Below are 19,486 nucleotides of genomic sequence, written 5' to 3' on the forward strand. Positions count from 1 at the left end.
ACTAAGTTGCATTTGGATCCATTTCTTATCAAAATTTATTTATTGATTCTAACAAATAAAAGAGAGGGTTCTTACCTTTATTCTGTCGTTTCAAAGAAACTTGTAGTCAACTAGGAAGTCCTGAATGAAGAATTATTAAACACGGTTCCTCCCATTTTTACAATACCATCTGATTGAGGACCTTGAAAGGAAAAGTGGGGCTTAATAGACAGGGTAATATTGTGTAAATGTGCTAATGTTATCACACTCTTTGCCATAAGAACACGTTTGATTGATGTGTATCTGCTTTTCTCCAGTGATGTATGGCTTGATCATTGTGTTGGGCAGAGTTAACTGCCAGACACTGCAACTGGAGAGTCAAGATGAGGCTGTTTATATCTAATTTCCATTTCCTTTTTCAGTATATTTTATTTGTTTTTATAGAACAGTTAACACAGTTATCAGTAATAAACTGGACTATGCTAAATATGAATTTCTTTTTTAAAGATTACCTCTTAATGTTAGGAAGTGTTTTATTTATTTATTTATTTATTTATGGTTGTGTTGGGTCTTCGTTTCTGTGCAAGGGCTTTCTCTTGTTGTGGCAAGCACGGGCCACTCTTCATCACGGTACGTGGGCCTCTCACTGTCGCAGCCTCTCTTGTTGCAGAGCACGGGCTCCAGATGTGCAGGCTCAGTAGTTGTGGCACATGGGCCTAGTTGCTCCGCGGCATGTGGGATCTTCCCAGACCAGGGCTCAAACCCGTGTCCCCTGCATTGGCAGGCAGATTCTCAACCACTGTGCCACCAGGGGAGCCCCTAAATATGAATTTTAAACCAATTAATTCCAGAGATTCTTTTCTAATCCCCTATTTCCCCCCCACACAGCCAGGAAAAAAAAAAAAAAAAACAAGAGTGAAGGAGCTTCCTCTTTCTTAATTTATCTTTTTCATTATATGTTTAACAAGAAAAAAAAGGTTTTGCAGTGTGAGCTTAATTAAAGTAAATGGAGAGTTTAAAAGATTGAAGAATCATGTTGTTTCTTAATTGCGTTGTTGATTTAACATATAATGATTCTTTCCAATTCATCCCATATAACACCATCACCATCTATTTTGATACAAGTTCATGAAGAAAAAAAGATATCCTCCTTCACTGTTTATTTCAGAACTAAACCCATAATCTATGGGTGAAAATCACCTGTGTGCTACTCTTTAGGAATTTATTGATCTCTGGTTGTAGCCATGTGAGAAGTAATTCAATAAAACCACATTTTTTTCATTTAACTTGAGATCATCTTTAGCTTACTTCAATCTGGCTCAAAAGATAATTTAAATAAGTTATTTCATAATTAGACACTTGATTTACAGTTTTTTTCTAATAGTAAACCCTGTTTAATGGTTGAAATGTTGTAAGAATATAAGAAAGAATGGATAGTACATAGGAAAACTATGTCTCAAGATTGAGAAGCTGTGCAAAAGAAAGAATGCAATAGAAAACGAATTTCTCAACATCATTAAGAACAGAACTGAAAAATAGTTTAATCAAAGTAGAATTTAATTAAGTGAAGTGAATATTCCAAGTAAAATTAAATTCTTCCAACTACTCTGGCATCAGCATTGACTAGCATTCCTACTTCCTATCTTTACTAAAGATATTTCTTTTTTTTTTTTACATGAATCTATTCTTTTCCAAATTCTTTTTCCATTTTGGTTATTACAGAGTATTGAGCAGAGTTCCCTGTGCTGTACAGTAGGTCCTTGTTGGTTATCTATTTTACATATAGCAGTGTGTGGATGTCAGTCCCAAGCAATGAACAAAGCTACATCCAGGTTAAATGCTCAGGAAAACTGTCAGAGTGAAACCCATTCTTTCAGCTCTGTTTAGGGTAAGAATCACAGTGATGTTTAAATGCAGTTTGAGTGGAAAATAAAAAGTGTTCTCGTATGAGGGAAGGGCTTAGGTGTAGGAAGGACTGAGTCTACATGCTTTAGAATGTGTTGGGCAAATAAATGTCTGTCCTTTCCCCATGTGGTATAAAAATAGCAAAATGTTCCACAAATCTACCTTGGGAAAACAAAATCAACATTACTAACAAAGAAGTCAGCATTACTAACAAAGCTTTAGAAATCATGCTGACTGACAAAATCAGATATTTATTCAATAAATATTATTGTCTGTCATCTTACATCAGGCACTGTGATGATTGGTGATTGGTGAGACCAATAAGTTAAACCAGTGATTATAGTAGATAATGTTGCTTTATATGTCTATATCTATATATCTCAAGGATACTGAAAGGAGCATGGAAGAGAATTTGGGTGAAGAGGAATCTAATCAACTTAATAAGCTAGAGTAATGCCAACTCCAAATTTAACTTTCTGTCTTAAAGTCTTTGATTTTTGCATTAAGGACCACCTTTATGCTGATAGGCACATTATTGTATTTCCATATCAATTATAATCTACATGAATTTTAGTGAAAGAATAGTAGTGGGCATATTGGTCTTGTTTTAGGGGGTTATATTGAATTACTTAAATGCTTATGAAAATTAGTAAAGATGTTATAAAAGAGAAGGTAAGATACATAATCGTATTTTTCTACTCTCTAATATTTAGTAGAAATTTATTCAAAGACTCATATACTATATAGATTTAAGATCACTCTGGGTTATAACTTGCTCTCAAAAAATAACTTCTTTTACAACAATCTAAATTTAAATTTTTCATAATCACAATAAGCATTCCACTAAACTAATGTTATAATCAGAGTCATTTTATAATTATTTCTGGGAAAGAGTAATTTTGAGTGGTAACTGTTTTTCATGATACTGAAAATGCAGTCAATTTTTAGAATTCAAAAGGCTCATCCACTTGGAGGATGAAGTGCTTTTAGCATAGGTTCTAAAACTGTTCATTTCCCCTCCCCCTAACACAATGATGATTTAAAATAAACTAAATTCTTCATCTAAGGCAGAACATATGCACAAAAAAATTATTGCTTCAAAAAATATGAAGTCTTAAACCTATTTCCCAAGATGTGATTTGCAGCAGTAGGACTGTTGTTTTGGAATATGAAAGGGAGATATAACTGATGGTTCTGATTAAAGATCATTTTGAATTCTCTCTTTTTTAATGGAGATGAACAAAGCACATTTTATATGGAGTTTTGTTTTGACTCAGCCTGCCATGAAGCTGTTTAAATCAAGTCTTATACCCACATTATTTCAATTGCCAAAAACATCAAAACAGCAACAAAGAAAAAGCTAACCTTGAATTTTCAGCTTGTATTTCAGCCCTTGTAAACAAGTTACCATGGAGATGATACCCAAGTGAGCTACAGGCTTGACTCAAAACAGCCACTGTGTGTGGACCATCAGCACACTATAACATGGCATTGGCGTTATTCATGATAAAACCTGCATACATCCTGTGATACTTAAAAGTTCTTTTGCAGAATGCCAGGTGCAAAAGGCAGCAAAATCAGGGAGAAACTGAAAATTATATGTTTGAATATTATACAGTTGGTGACCAATTTAAATTTTTTGAAGATAATGATTTGAGGTTGTATTTTCTGAGCCTTTTAAAGATGTAGGCCTAGAAGAAATATTGACTATAGCTTTAAATTATTTCCTTGGAGCAACTCATTTCTAGGAAGGCTAAGTTAAGTCTGACAAAAATAGCAAAATATGCCCTGTCATTATAGACCAAGATTTCTGTCTTCCATTCTTTGTATAGGCTGCAGTTGTACAGAAACCCCTAACAAAGTAAAAAACAAACACAGATTTTAAAGGTTTATGTATTATCCTCAAAAAATTTCAAAAGATGTGCAGTTGATGTCTACCTCTTCTTTCTCTTTTTTAAAATCAAGGTATATAAAAATGTGTTATAAAAAACTTAATATCTATCAGCAGGTGAATGGCATATCCTTCTATGAAATGCAGTGGAGTAATTCAAAAAGATTCAGTGGTTCAATATATCCTGTTATGTTCCAAGATGTAATAGATGTAACTAATTTATATGTACATAAAATCATATCTAATTATAGAAAAAAATTTTATATAATTATATTCCAAAATATAATTTTGAGTGAAAAAGTAAGTTGTATCATGATACAGGCACCATTCTAATATTTAGCTAAATTTTTAAAAATTAAAAAATAAAATTCTGTATAGGTACGTGTGTATGTATATAAATGCACAGAATGGAAGACTATAAACCAAACTGATAACATTAAGGAGAAAGAAAAATATTGAAATATGAAGAAGAAAGGACTGGGTTGTGGGTCATAATAAATTATCAAAGAGGGTCTTTGGCCTTATTTATATTTTTTTTACAATTAGAATTTATTCAGATATTACAGCATAAATTAAATAATTTTTAAATTAAGCAAAAGAAATTAAAATAATTCTAAATAATTAAATGAAAATGAATGTATGAGAGCTATTTGAAAGAACCCTAATCTTCCCCATGAAATTGTTGTATTATTTTAAAAAATTTATATACGTGATTTGCCTTTAGAATGGCGTTGTTTTATTCAGTATGTATTAAGAAAAGAACAGTTCCAGTGCCTTGCCATTCAAAGTATGGCCCTCAGTTGTGAACAATAAGCATCATCTGGCCACTTATTAGAAATGCTGAGTATGTGTCCCCAACTTTAGACTGGCTGATTCAGTATCTATATTTAAAAAAAAAAAAAATCCCAGTTGATTCATTGGCATATAAAGTTTCAGAAACAACATTCTGCGAAACTGTCTGGCATGAGATTGGTCTGATACTCAATTCAAAATGGTCATTTGCTCTCCACCTCATGTCATATTTAGTCCTGAAAATGAAGTTAAATATTTTATTGATCATCTTGGAACATCTACATCAGGGACCTTCTGAAACACCACTTGTCCTTCTTTTGTAGTCTTTCCATTTAAAAAGATACATACTTTATCATACTTGTTTACTCTGGGATGCAATTGATTACAGTAACTTGAATTTGAGGTTAGAGGCACACAGAACTCTTGCTATATCTCTACCAACCAGTGATCAGTGATTGCTTATTGAGTAGAAGTGACCCTCACAGTAATTCATGTATAATGTTGTTTGTATCAGTGCAAGGCCACGGATGGTTTTTCCTGACTTGAGATTCAAATGGGCATTTAGGCAAGTTAAAGTGCTTTGAAATCAAACATCAACCAGAAACCTGGTTCACTTACCATTCTGAAAGAATTTATTAATTTCATAGATCAGAGTTTCTCCATCTCAGCACCATTGACATTTGGGGTCAGATAATTCTTTGTTGTGGAGCTGTCCTATGCATTGTAGGATGGTTAGCAGAGCATCCCTGACCTCTACGCACTAAATGTTAGTAGCACCCCGCACACACACATACTTCAGTTGTAAAAACCAAAAATGTCCCCTGGTAGACAACAATATCCCTTATTGAAAACAACGGCCATAGGTAAATGTTATTTTATCTTTTGTCATCATACTGATATCACCAGGCTTTACATGTATAACTTGGAATTGACTTCCTCATTTTAAACAAATAGAACTTGAAAAAAGGTGTAATATGTATGTGTGTGTGTGTGTGTGTGTGTGTGTGTGTGTATAAACAATGCCTTTCAAATTCTACTTACTAACTGATTTCATAGGATTCTAAAATTTAGTTGCATCTAAAATACTTCTGCCATTCATATTCACTCTTTATCTGTTTCCTTACTTTCCCACATACTCTTCCCTCTATTTTAATTTTCCCATTTACCTTTGCCCTCTCACTACATTTCCTGCTCTCCTTTCCTTTCTCTTCTTCATATGTCCTAATTTCCCTTTTGTAATAGTCATAGTAAAAAGTTACATTTAATGGATTTTTATCAATATTATGTAGGTATTATGATTTAGTCTTCTAATTGGCATTTTTAGAAATAGTAATATCTGCCTCTACTGACTAACAGAACAAAGAATGACAGCCCATCAACATTGGAGATGGCAGAAGGAGAAGCTGGTACAACTAAACTCCCCTAGAATACAATAAAATAAGCATATCTGAAAAGGATTAGAAATAATACGTTTCAGAACAATTTCAAATACTGTTTCACACTTTTGAATTAAAGATAATGGGGTGAGAAATGGAATATCTACTCAAGGAGATACCAAATTCTTCTGTTAGACTTGCCACATTTTCTTTTGCAAAATAAAGTGTATAAAGCAAGCATTTTTATAGGTTATCGGTAGCATTAATGTGAAAAGTATCTTTATTGCTAACCATTTGAGATGCAAGGGAGCTCTCTCTGCCACAGAAATTGGATGACCATGTGGGCTGACAGCTCCCTTGTGTTATAAAATAATGCAAACAATATTTTTTCACCCCAAATAAAATTGGTTAGAATTACATTTTCCCAAGTCATATGGAAATGCACTAATTTGTAACTTTCTAAAGCCAACACATTTATGCTTCAGAGATACATAATTTAGTAACAAACAGCAGCCTGAATTTTGATCAGGTTTTAAAAATGGGTACAATAGCCTTCTCAGACTTCAAATGAGCTCAGAAAACTCTCTTGGTATTCTCTCCCTCATGAAATTGTAAGGGTAACATTCCCTTGAAGTTTGTCAGCAATATGCAGTAAGAAGAAGTGAAAAGGTCTTGCATATTTGTATAATATGTAAAGGCTCCAATGATTAAAACAGCCTTCAGACTTAACAGCAAGCATTTTACTTTAAAGGTAATAATTCTCTAAGAACCTGGAGGAAAACCAGATTATTATGCTTTTCCTTTTTGGAATTGATGGCTACATTATATAAGGTAGGTAAGGTAAAACATGATAGCAAGCAGTTCTGATAGCAAAACATCAATGGAATTTTTTCTTCCTTATGTTTTTAAGAAGAAAATACCTGGATTCTCAGAAGTAAGAAACAAGAAGACCGTCACTTAATGTGCCAGTCCTCCAACTAACAGGAAATATACACATTGATTTTAATAGCAAAGACAACATTGATAGAGAATTTTTTGTCTTCTTTCTAAATTATTTTATGGGGTACAAACAGATTAACAAGTCAGGGATCAGCTATGCCACAAGATATTATTATTAACATGATTCAAATAACCGACAGGAATAAAACAACTACTTGAGAATATTCCTCTGAGTTCTGGGCACCTGTTTTCCTCTATTAATTTTCCTTATGAACTTTGTTTATCATTTATTGCACTTAATATTGAATAATTAAAGCATATTTTGACAAAATTTATTACTTTAGTTTTTTTCTGCCAGTTAATTTTTTAAAGTTTTATAATGACTCTTCTAACTATGGGGGGGCTAAACTATAGGTCAGAAAGAGTAAATTCATACTCTATGGAACCATGTATTTTATATTTAGACTTCATAAGTCTTGGAGTTTTCTTTCCTTAAGTAATATGAAAAAGGACCAAATTGAGCAAATCCTATAAAATAATTTTTATTTTCATTATTGCTTATGAGACTTCAGCTGGATCTGGACTGTTTCATTTAATTATTAATGGGTGAAGAGTGATTGCAGGGATCCCACATGAATTGTCTTTCATCCTTCCTCCCTGATTCTCATTTCAATTGTGTAAACCTATTTAATGACAGGGTTGCAATATTGGTTAACTGTGATTTTGATTCAGTAATTGTGCAGAAAATCTTATTTGCATAGCTTTTCAAAAAGCCAGTTTGAAGTTCTGAGATGCTGACTGAAGTTGACCAGACTCCACATGGGAAAAAAATGTCCTGCATAAGGGTATGATGGTCTTCAGACCATTATCTATCCATTACCCATTTGTGTAACCAGCACACCTAAAGCAGCATATTTATTGGGAATAGGCATACTTTGCAATGACTGCCAAAGGAAAAATTGAGAACTTCTTATCATTTGACTTCAGTCATCAGACGTAAACATCATAAAATAATGTGTATATTTTTCTGTGTATAGTATAGACATAAAATTACATATTTGAGGTATTCAGAATGCATATTGCATTTATGGTTGGCAAATTGGAAAGCTTTTTGAATGAGATAGTTTATTTTCACAATAAGTCTATTAATCAGGTCAGTAACAGAAACTGCCTCAAATGTGGCCTAAGCAAAAAAAAATAAAAAGAGGAGTTTTTGGTTCATCTGAAAAACTCTAAGTGTTAGCTTTGGGGTTAGCTATACCCAGATCTGCACATGTCATCAGAAATCCAACCCTCCCCACCATTCAGTGTTTTTTTATTTTGTTTTGTTTATCTTTTCGTTTTGGTTGCATTCTAAGACAGAGACTTAACTCCAAGTTTGTCAACAACCAACTCAAAGCTTGAATCTGGTAGACTAAAAAACACTGCTTTCTTGGAAGTCCTGATATACGTCCTGATTGGTCCCAAATAAGCCCACATGCCAAACCATGACACTGTGAGTTGGTTCTCAAATTGTGGGGTGGTGGAAAGTGTAGTTTTGGCAATCTCTAGGGACATTTAGTTGCTAAAACAGGGGAAAGATTGCCACTAGCTTCTGGTTAGTAGAGTTCAGAGATGCTGAAAAATATCCTACAATACACAAAACAGGCCCACACCTCAAAACAAAGAATTATCCAACCCAAAATATCAGTAGTGTCAGGTTGTGAAACTGGAAGTTGCATCACTTCCTGCTGATCCACAGTGGGTTGTAGAGAAAAGTAGGAGACACTGACCCTAGAAAACTGTGCTGTAATTAGAAGAATTAAATGCTGTAAATGCTGATTAGTTGCTGTAAATGCAATTCCTGTCAACAAAAGGAAGTATTTTTTTACCTCTAAGCTATGAGTAGGAAAATGCAAAAACATGTAAGAATTGTTGAAAATTTTAAGAATGAATTTTTACCTTAAGTGTAATTGGTAAAGTTGATTTTTCGTTTTTTTTTTTTTTTAAACTCATAATTTATCCTTGCTCCTGGTTGAGTTCCTTGGTGTTAGATAAATAATTTGCATTTTGCTATGTTGACTTGAGTCAGAAATTCTGTACTATTAGCACATTAACTAGTACCCTGACTTTTATATTTTGAACCAAATAGAAAGTATTTTTGAATTACTCTGTTTATAGCTATTTTATTGTCAGCTCAGATATTTTAGCTGAAAATAATTTTATAATCAGAGGGAAAATTATGACTCAAGTGATAAAGTAATTGCCTTTTTCCTCATTTTTTCATCATGTAACTTGAGGATGGCATGCCAATTTATTTTGTTCTTATATTAATTAAATTGAAAATGTTCTTATGTTCATAAAATAACTTATTGGAATTAATAAGACATGAGAAAACTTTATAGCATTTCAGATTTATTTGTTTAAAGGGCCTTAGGTGGTTTATTTTGCAGTTGTTTTTTGACTTGAAATATTTCTAACCAAATATTTAAAAAATAATATTTTTCTTTCCTCAGGTCCACTAATAATTGTTTAAAATATTTTCTTTAAAAAAAAACAAAACACTAATGCTGAAGGTTGTTTGAAGTGTTTCTTCTGTGTGTGTGTGTGTGTGTGTGTGTGTTCCAGAAAATCATTAAGCAGTTTTATATAGCAGGAAAGGTTTGATCCCAAGAATTAGGAACAAAGCAGAGAGAACACACCCTCCAAAAGTAAATGCTGAATTACTATATGTTTTATGGTCAGATATATGCTCACATACATGTGTGCACACATCTGACCATCAGTCAGACTCTCAAGCTCACCTCCAGGAAAGTTGAAAGAGTGCATCTCACGGGAGAGGAAAATGCATTTAAAATTAGTGCAGCCATAAAATAAACTGACATAACCCAAAGCAACAAATAATGGAGGGAAAAAGAATCCGTCTGGGGCTCTGTCTCTCTTTCAGCAAAGATTTTGACTTTCTGTTTTTATTTCTTGTCAGTGATCCTGAGTGTGTTTAAAATGACATAAAATGCATTCATTATGCCCCCAGATTCCAACTGCTTCAGCCTTTCTTGTACATTTCTCAAGGAAATGAGGACTTCTGGAATAGAGAGCAAATGTAGAAGCAAAATGACAGCCCTTGTGGGATCCTTGGTAGCCTAAAAAAAAGGCTCCAAGCAATTTTCTCTATTGCATCATGCCTGAAAAGCAGCTTAATTCCTCTGTTATGATTAAAGTTGATTGACTGAATTGATCTGTGATGTATCCTGTTTCCCTAGTTTACAAAGATGCTCAGGAAGAGTGAGGAAGCTGTCTGAACAGGTTCCAAGTGCTTAATATATGCTGAGGTCCCACTTAACATTTATTATCTGTTATCGAAGGTAGGAAAAAAGCATGTAAATTATATGGATGTCTCTGATTCAAGGAAAGGGAAAGATAAATACTTATGCAGACACTCAGTGATTTTCATCAACCATTTTCTAAAACATACCCCATCTTCTTTTAGATTTATCAGTAACTTTGTAAGGAGCTTTTCCATTGCTGGGAAGTTAACCTGTTTTTACCTTACTGTCGCTTACATTAGTACAGAGATCTGAAAAACTTCAAATATGACTCTTAAGGTTGCTTAATAAATATAATTTGCATTAAAATTAAAATTTAGCACACTCAGGAACCTAGGATACTTTAAAATTTTTGTCTTCATGAGTTTTTTCCCAAAGGGATGTTAAAAAGAATATGAAGAAGAGAATCATTAGCAGATATTTCATCAAATTTTGGGTCAGTGTGAAAATGAGGCAAGGCTATAATCTTCAGTGCCTACTAGACATATACGCTTAAATACACCAACATTTTGATAAGTGCACAGTTTTTAATACGCAGGAAAAAAGTGTTAGATTAAAGCTTAACTATGAATTGGCAAATTACAGCTTAACCTACTTTAAAAAGACATCTTCGCCTTAACCAACTTAGAGATCCATTGCCAATTTTTGGACTAACTTTTTGCAATTATGATATTTTATTCATATGGAGGACTAACACAAAATAGAATTAGCAATAAACTTGTAAAGGACAAGGATGTCCTTTACAAAAATTTTCAAAATTTCTTTACTGTTAGGAAGCTCTTTAAGGAGCTGACTTTGTAGAGTCATATATCTGCATACTTGCTTTTTCTTCTTTTTACAGAACCCAACACCTTTGTTAAAAAGACATCCAAACCTCCAGATTTTAGTTTCAGTCAGTCACAGCTATTACACCTACCAACCCGATATAGGTATAATATAGTAATAATACTAATTAAAATAATTATAACAACTACAAAAAGAATATCACATCAATACAACAGCTAACAACTTTGAGCTTTTTATGTGCCAGTGTTTTAAGCCCATTATAATTGTTATCTTATTCAATCTCATAACCACCTATAAGGCCAGTATCATCAACATTTCATTTTATAGATGAGGAAAGTAAGGCACAAAGAGGTTAACTAATTTTCTAATTCTCACAGAGCTGGCTACCATTTTCTCTCTCTGTGTCAGGTTTGAATTGGAACGTTGCTTGACTTCCACAGCATGTGGGATATTATAATACTCATGCCAAAGAGACATTTTGGGGTGGCAAATTTTGTTCCCTTATACCAGGAACTTTCTGCTGTATTTTGTCGTTTCTAACTCAAGTTCGAAAGTTTCAGATTCAGAATTAAAGAATTAAATTAATCTTTAAACAAAAGAGACCACAATTTTTCTGCAACCTGCTACTGTTGCACTGTGAGAGGAAATAACAGGAAAAAAAAATAGAAAAAGCATTTAGGGTTGCCAGTTATAATATAGGACATCCTGTTAAATTTAAATTTCAAAGAAACAATTAAAAAATTTTAAATATGCCCTATGCAGTATTTTGTACATAATTACACTATAATTTTTTATGTATCTGAAATTCAAATTTAATCATCCATCTCATACGTTTAATTGTTACTTAATTGTATTTTAAATACTAACTGGCAACACTAATAGCATTACAAGTTTCCATTTCAGGGACATACATTTTCATTATCATTGATATACTCTATTTGCATTTCTTTACATCACACTTCTAGAATTGTGTTATTTAAATATGATAGGTAATAGCCTAACCCCATCTAATACATGAACTCTTCTTCCTTTCTTCCTGCCTGCCTGCCTTTATTTCTTCCTCTTTCCCAATTTTAACACATTCCTCTATTCTTCACAATACAGCTTTGCATTCCATCTAAGTTTTTTTTAGGAGTTAAACGTTCCCAATTCTCCCCCCTCCAAAAAAATGTAAAATCTATTTAATATTTTACTTTTGTTACATCTGTCTTAAGTTTCCTCAGCTTTCTTAAGTATTACACAGTATTAAAAGTCTCAGTAATTTCTTCCTTATTTTTGAAAGGGAGATTAAGGAACACTTGACTTACTCTTTTTTTTTAGGGCATAATTGGGAAGGTTTGCCCATCATGAGCAAAAGTCACTGCTTTTACCCTAGACACATGTCTATGTGTCAGTATTATACAAGCATTTTATAGATAAACCAGCTTCTTTGTCAAAAAACTGGATCAGCAAATGTTGATAGATGGTCAGATTCTGCTACTGACACCTGTGGAAGTTATCAATGATCAAGTACCATCCTATTTTCCTAAAAGCAACTTTGATATCTTTCTGAGTATGTTGTCTGAAAGTTACTACCATTTAGATGTCTGTACTCAAAATGACATTCTGTTGCTTTCCTCAAATGAGAAAGAGCTTTCAGCAAGTTGAACTTATCAGAATGAAATATCTAGGGATCATTTTGTGATGTAACTACAAGTTAAGACAGTTGATAAGAACCTATCCATTGAGACAAACCACTAAGCAGATGATCATGGACTGATTATGCCCTCACAAACATGTTAAAATAGCATGTTGGAATGCTTTTATCTATAAATAAAAGAAAATCCAGACTCAGTGGGCTTAAAAATGAGAAAATGTATATATAAGAAGAAATTGAAGACTGATTAGTTTAATAGCTCAACCATATCACCAAATATCCATATATACATAGATATATATTTTTTTGTAGGAGACAAAGCACACACTGAGCAGTTTTCCCTCCACCATGCCTTTCTCTCTCTCTTCATATATATGTATTTTGTCTCTCCCATGTACAAAATTTCAACTTTAAAGTGAGAAAATATTTTTCAGAAGAGTCCCAGCAAACACCTTTTATTTGTTATAGGTCAGAAATGCTATTGTCTTGCTTCAATCAAACATTTAAGGAAATGGATTAAGTTAACTGGTTTAGATCAATCAGGATGTGGAAGGCAATTATATCTGTGGTGATTCCTTGAGAGCAGGTACCTGGAAAAACTAACATTCTCTCATCAAGAAAAAAGGGGGGATGCAATCACAAGTTTTACAGTACAGGGTGCGTGATGATAAAGAGAACATGGTTTGTTTTCTAGAAAAACTTATTGGTAATGCTGAAACAGTCCTCAAAATTGCTTGGTCTTCAGATTGTTTACCTATAGAACACAGAAGGAAAACGCCCTCTGGCTTAACTGTAAACTGGTAGGATTCCTAACAATTTTTTTTTTTTTTTTTAAGAAATGCAGAGGTGGCAGTACTTCTGTGACATTTTGCTTCTAGCAGAGTAGACTATCACATGGTCAGTGAGTTTCCCATTTATTATGCAACGTAAAGTATTCTCTGTCTCCAGAAGGTGAACTTATTGCCCAGCCAGCCCAAGGGCTTTGGACTAAATTCCACCACTCTTGTTTTGCACAAACTTAAAATCCTTACTTGGCCATTATTCTATATCAAGAATTTTTTTTCTTCTTCCCAAATCAGAGACATTTTATTAACATCAAATAGGAGCTATTGTAAATATTGCAGCTCTTAAAATATTGCAGTACTGAAGCCATTAGATACTGTTGGACTGTCAAAAGTATTTCAGTTAAAACAAATGAAACAAGTGTTGTTGGTCATTTAAAATTATTTTTAATGAAAGAATTAGAACTGTCTTAAGATTGATTTTTGCACTTTTGCTATTTCTTCCCTGCCTCGCTGTTCTAATGGTCTATAGGAGTTAAACCATTTCTATGCTCTATTTTCATTCTTTTAATGTGGTTCTTCAGTGTACACTTATCGTTAGTGAAATGTGGAATCCTGGATCCCTGTATAATTATTGTTTCTATTGTCATTATTTCCTTCTGTCTCTTGGTGGGGTGGGAGGGCTTCTAATGTGACTTTCAAGGCAGTGAATTTGAAACTCTTGTGGAATCCATATTGTAATTTAATAACTCCCTTTAATTCTATAGCACCCTTTTCTTTCATGTTATAATATTTAAGATTTGCATATCTCAGACACAAAAGGTTTGGCTTTTTTTCTTGGTCAGCTTTATTGAGATATAATTCACATACCGTACAATTCACCCATTTAAATTGTAAAAGTAAATCATTTTTAGTATATTCACAGAGTTGTGTAACTATAACCACAATACATTTTAGAACATTTTTATCACCATCAAAAGTAATTCCTTAGTACCCATGAGGAGCCTTGTTCCATTTGTCTCCAGCAGCCCAAGTCCTAGGCAGCTATTATTCTACTTTCTGTCTCTACAGATTATACTAGTCTGGACACTTCATATAATGAAATCATACAAACTATGGTCTTTTGTGACTGCCTTTTTTCATGCAGCATAATGTTTTCAAGATTATTTCATGGTATAACATTTTTCAATACTTCATTCTTTTTATTGCCAAATAATATTCCATTGTATAGATAGCATTTGGCTCTTTTTAACACATGCCTTTTCAAAGTGATTTAATTATACTTGAATATCACAATGCAAATTTAAAATGAAGATTGGAAATCTTGAAATAATTTGTGCAATCTAGATTGACATCTACACACTCTACATATCCCACCTCACTGAATAAAATGAGGCTGGAAAAAGTATGCCGGAAATAGGAAACATATAGATACAACATAATGGTATTATACTTCATCTCATTGAAATTATTATCAGCCATTTTTTATTCTATTACTTGCTAATCTACTGATATATATTTATCACAGCTATTTTTAACAGAATGTATTTCACTCTCAAGTCCCTAAAGTTCCATTCTCATAGAAAATAGTTTATCAGTGCCTTAGTCTTTTGTAGCTATCCAGGCTAATATATCCATAGGGCCATGTCCTTATAATAAATATACTTATTAAAGATATATGCTTGAGCAATGGTATCTTGGTTGTTGAAAAGAATTCTGTAGATAATCAAGTAATTAATTTTTCTTTCCACTATCATATATATGTATGTAATATATGTAGCCATCTACCATCTTCTCTTTCTCTCCAAATGTATGAATATATATATATATTCTTATATGCATATCTCTCAATAATTTACATATAATTTTAATATACCTCAATAATCTAAACATACAGAAATGACATATATATACATATATATATGCATGAGTGTGTTTGTATGACTATATCTGAAATTATGTCAGAACACATGGTTGATTTGAAAAGTTTTTCAGCTTTTATTTCATCTTTAAGTGAAACACTAGTAACTCACTCAATATACTAAAAATATAGCGAGAGCATCCTGACCCTCTCTGCATCCTGACCCTCTCTGCATCGGCCGAGACAGAAAGCAGAAGTTAAGAGACATATGTAGTCTTTGGTAAAGTTATAGATTTTATTCTTTGGAAAATGTTTATTCTTAAATTGCAGAGTAGAATAAAGGTGGAAAGGTGTAAAAAGTACAAACTGTGAACTAATAAGGTATTTCAGAGAAGCTCTAAGTAATAGGAATAGATAGGTAGATAAGATGCATACATACATAGATAAAAAGATTAGAGCAGAGCATTGCCCAGTATTGAGGGATAAGAATCCTCAGATAATATACAATTTCAGAAATCAAGAAAAATATAAGTAAATGCATACCTAGAAGCTTTCTAGTAAAAGCTGTTCAACTGTAGTCCATACTATATTAAATGATGATGCAGAGAAAAGAAACTAAAAATACATAGTAAATATGTTTAAATATAGAAAAAAATGTGAAATGACAAAGTTGCCCAATGCTACTGTAGTAGAGCATGACAATATTTATATCAAGTTTTAGAACAGAAAAATACATATGTATTCCTTGTTAAAGTATAAAAATATGGCATCAGGATTATAAACAATAAATTATTAATAGAAGTTATTCCTGGGGAGAAATAAAGGATAATTGGATTATGGAGTAGTTCATAGAGGACTTTAACTTCATCTGTAATACTCTCATTCTTTAGAAAGCATTAGCAAATTATGAAAGTATGTGAAATCTTGGTGGTTCCGTATAGGGGTCCATCATTCTCTATCATATTCTGTGTTTAAAAATTTCATTAGGAACAAAATTCTAGAAAAAATTGTATGGAGTTTGGAGTGGTCCTTCCAAATTGTGGCTTCTTAGATCAGTTACTTAATCCTTCTGTGGTCCTGGTTCCTTACGTATAAAATGATCATACTAATTGTACGTACATGACAAGAGCACTGTGAGGGTTACTGTGTTACAACACATAGTAATAAACATTTAATAAATATTAGTCAGAATCATCCTTCATAAGAATGAAACTATTTATTATGCATGTAGCACCAGAGAAGCACAACCAACCAATCAACAAGTAGGAAGCAAGGCTTTCCCTGAAAATCATATAAGGAGTCAGATGAGTGGGGCAAGACTTACATGAACATATAGTTAAATAAAAAATGAGACGATAAACAATATTTGTCAAAGCATAACATTATATTGGGTATATTATATGCTATAGGCTGAATGTGTCTGGCCAAAATTTATATGTTAAATCCGAATCCCTAATATGAGGGTATTAGGGGTGGAGCCTTTGGGAAGTGATTAGATCATGAGGGTAGAGTCCTCATGAATGTGATTAGTGCCCTTATAATAGAGACCCAGAGAACTCCCTTGCCCCTTCTACTCTGTGAAGACACAGTGAGAGATGGCCATATGAACTGGGAAGGGGAGGCTTACTAGACATTGAACTTGCTGGCTCCTTCATCTTAGATTTCCCAGGTTCCAGAAATGTGAGTGGTATGTTTCTATTGTTAATAAGCCGTCTAGTCTATGGTATTCTGTTATAATAGCCTGAATGGATTAAGGCACTATGTGAACGAGATGGATCTCTCTTTTTTCCCTGTTTATTTAAAAACAAACCAAACAAAAACTTTTGTATTTTTCTATGGATTAAATACCTACATTCTTTTTTCTGATGACTTACAAAATGTGAAGAGAAAAGATATAGGATGCCTATCACATCTATTGTATTTATTGCATATGTCATTTAATCGTAGTTTTTTTGAATCATTGTTCTCACTCCTTGGGACTAATATTTCACAAACGCAGCTTAGAACACAAAATCCTGCAGCATTTGTTCATCATGAACAAATGCCTACTTATGAATTCTTGTCTCAGAAGCTAATTTAATTGGTGAACTCCAACTACTATTGCTTATTTCACACTTCAGTAGGTAAAGATGCATTAATAATCGAAGTTTCAAACTGTAATTAACATTAGCTTTAGGCTCCTGACAATGAAATGATTACATTTTAATATATGGGTTGATAAACAAAGTTAATCTAACATATGAATAAACAGCAAAAATAACTTACATTTACTCTTTCTCTGCAAATTGATACATGCATTTGCATGTTATAAAACATGGGAAATAAGTGAATGTCAAAGAAAAAGTGTACAGACTGCCAATACAGCACCTGAACTTAATCAGTTCAGTGCAATACAATGGATTTGAAATATTTCAACAAAAACCTTATTTTTCTAATAAAAACTTAAAAGATATTTTTCACCTGGCTTGATTTCCTTTCACGGTTTTCTGTATTATTTAGTTACAATTTTATCTTACTTTACTCTTGTTCTTAACTGAATTGATTACTTTATAAAGCTCCCTAAATGATGAATTTGTATGCTGACATCTTAGCAGACCGTATTGTCTGAATGCATTTGCCTGGTATTAGTATATTACCTTTATGTTGAGAAAAATTGTATTCATGATATAATGTCAACTGAATGAGGAAAACTGTATTCTTGACTTCATCATTTATTGAATGATATTTTGTGGAATTTTCCATAATATTTTTAAAAATTACAGTTTTTAGAATGGTGTAAAATATAAATAACTGAGGTTGCTAATTGTGGTACTTTAACATCCTCTAACACTTCACATCTTCAGGTGCATAAGAACAGGGAAACAGCATAGCTCCTTTTCCAGGTAGGATTGATTGCTCAGACTCTAGGATGCATCAGTTGTTTTGATATGTCCAAATGTGTACACGTTATAGTTATTAAAGACTGGGATGGTCTTTGAAACAAACTCACAGAAATAGAACGAGGTAGACAAAAATATGGATTAAATACCTACTCTGATCTCAGGTGTCAGATTACAGAGCTAAGAAAAGAGGCTTTTTATTTCTCATACCAAAGTTTAGTCATTATGAGAACAAGTTCAGAGTTACCTACAGTTTTTGAAATCTGTGTTCTTTGCCGTCTGGCCATGGCTAGAATTCTATACCGAATTGAGACTTAAAGAAGAAGCTAATTAGGCACCTAATAGTTACCAGAAACTTGATGGGGACTTGAGCAAAGGTAATTTTATTTAATCCTAATAATTCACTTGTAAAATAAATAATACCTTATATTCCAACTAAAAAAACTAAGTTTCAGAGAAGTTAAGTGATTTGCCCCCATGACAGAGGCAGGATCCGAAGGTATTTTCTGATTTTAAATCAAGTGTTGTTTGTATGCTTAAAGAAATTACATTAAAGATATATATAGTACTATATGCCCAGTACTCTTCTAAATGCATTATGTGGACAGTCATATCTTTAAAATGAGAACTGCAAGGTCCAGAGAAGTTAAATTACTCACCCAGCTCTGACAGCTTGAGATCTTGAGTATTTGACTCCAGGTATATGTTGTTCTAACCACATATCCTAACCTTCTACCTGTAAAGCATTTGGAACAGGTACACATCTCACTTTTATTTAAATATATGATTATTGTTATATCTAATGTCATGATTGAGATAATAATAAGGGTCTCTCTTCCTCATCCCAAGATGACAGTAAATGTGCACTACAGCTGACTAAGATGGTTTCCTTCTTTTAGTTTTTTTTTTGCATTATTCTAGTTATGTTGATTGCATAATATCAGTGTTCCAGCATTACACTCTTTCACATTTATTATTTGTTAAGTGTCAGATGGATCTCTTTTGTTAACTTTTAAGATAATCTGACCAGCTGGCATTAAGAATACATTAATTAAATTAGGAGTTACAATAAAGATATACAATATTTTTTATCCCCAGGAAAGCTTAACATTTCATTCCCTTTCTTCTATTTGTGTTCAGTAATCCCAAATGTCATGAATAATTACATGCAGTTATTTAAAAAAAAAAAACCCAGTTGAGATAGAAATTCTACCAGATGCTATTATAATCACTGTTTCTTGCAGTTTAAATTTTAGGCAATTGTTTGGAGACAAATTAAAAGAAAATAGACATTTGTTTTATTGAAGCTACTTGTTATGTGTTATATTTGTGTTCACATATGTGCCAATTGTTTT

At 32.8% G+C, this 19,486-nt stretch overlaps 1 protein-coding gene across 49 annotated transcripts in view; it reads left to right on the top strand.

The window, feature by feature from the left end:
- LOC307184329 (teneurin-2-like) overlaps positions 1-19,486 on the top strand; it is a 2,867,364-nt gene that overhangs the window by 730,639 nt on the left and 2,117,239 nt on the right. For 42 of the 49 annotated variants that reach the window (XM_079917763.1, XM_079917760.1, XM_079917746.1 and 39 more), the window contains one exon: positions 13,446-13,506. The exons of the other annotated variants lie outside the window; for them this stretch is intronic. The gene's annotated coding sequence lies outside the window, so the exon portion shown is untranslated. The remainder of the gene's footprint in view (positions 1-13,445; positions 13,507-19,486) is intronic. 49 annotated transcript variants of the gene reach the window in all.

This window comes from Stenella coeruleoalba, assembly GCF_951394435.1.
Source record: "Stenella coeruleoalba genome assembly, chromosome: 3".
Taxonomy (NCBI): domain Eukaryota; kingdom Metazoa; phylum Chordata; class Mammalia; order Artiodactyla; family Delphinidae; genus Stenella; species Stenella coeruleoalba.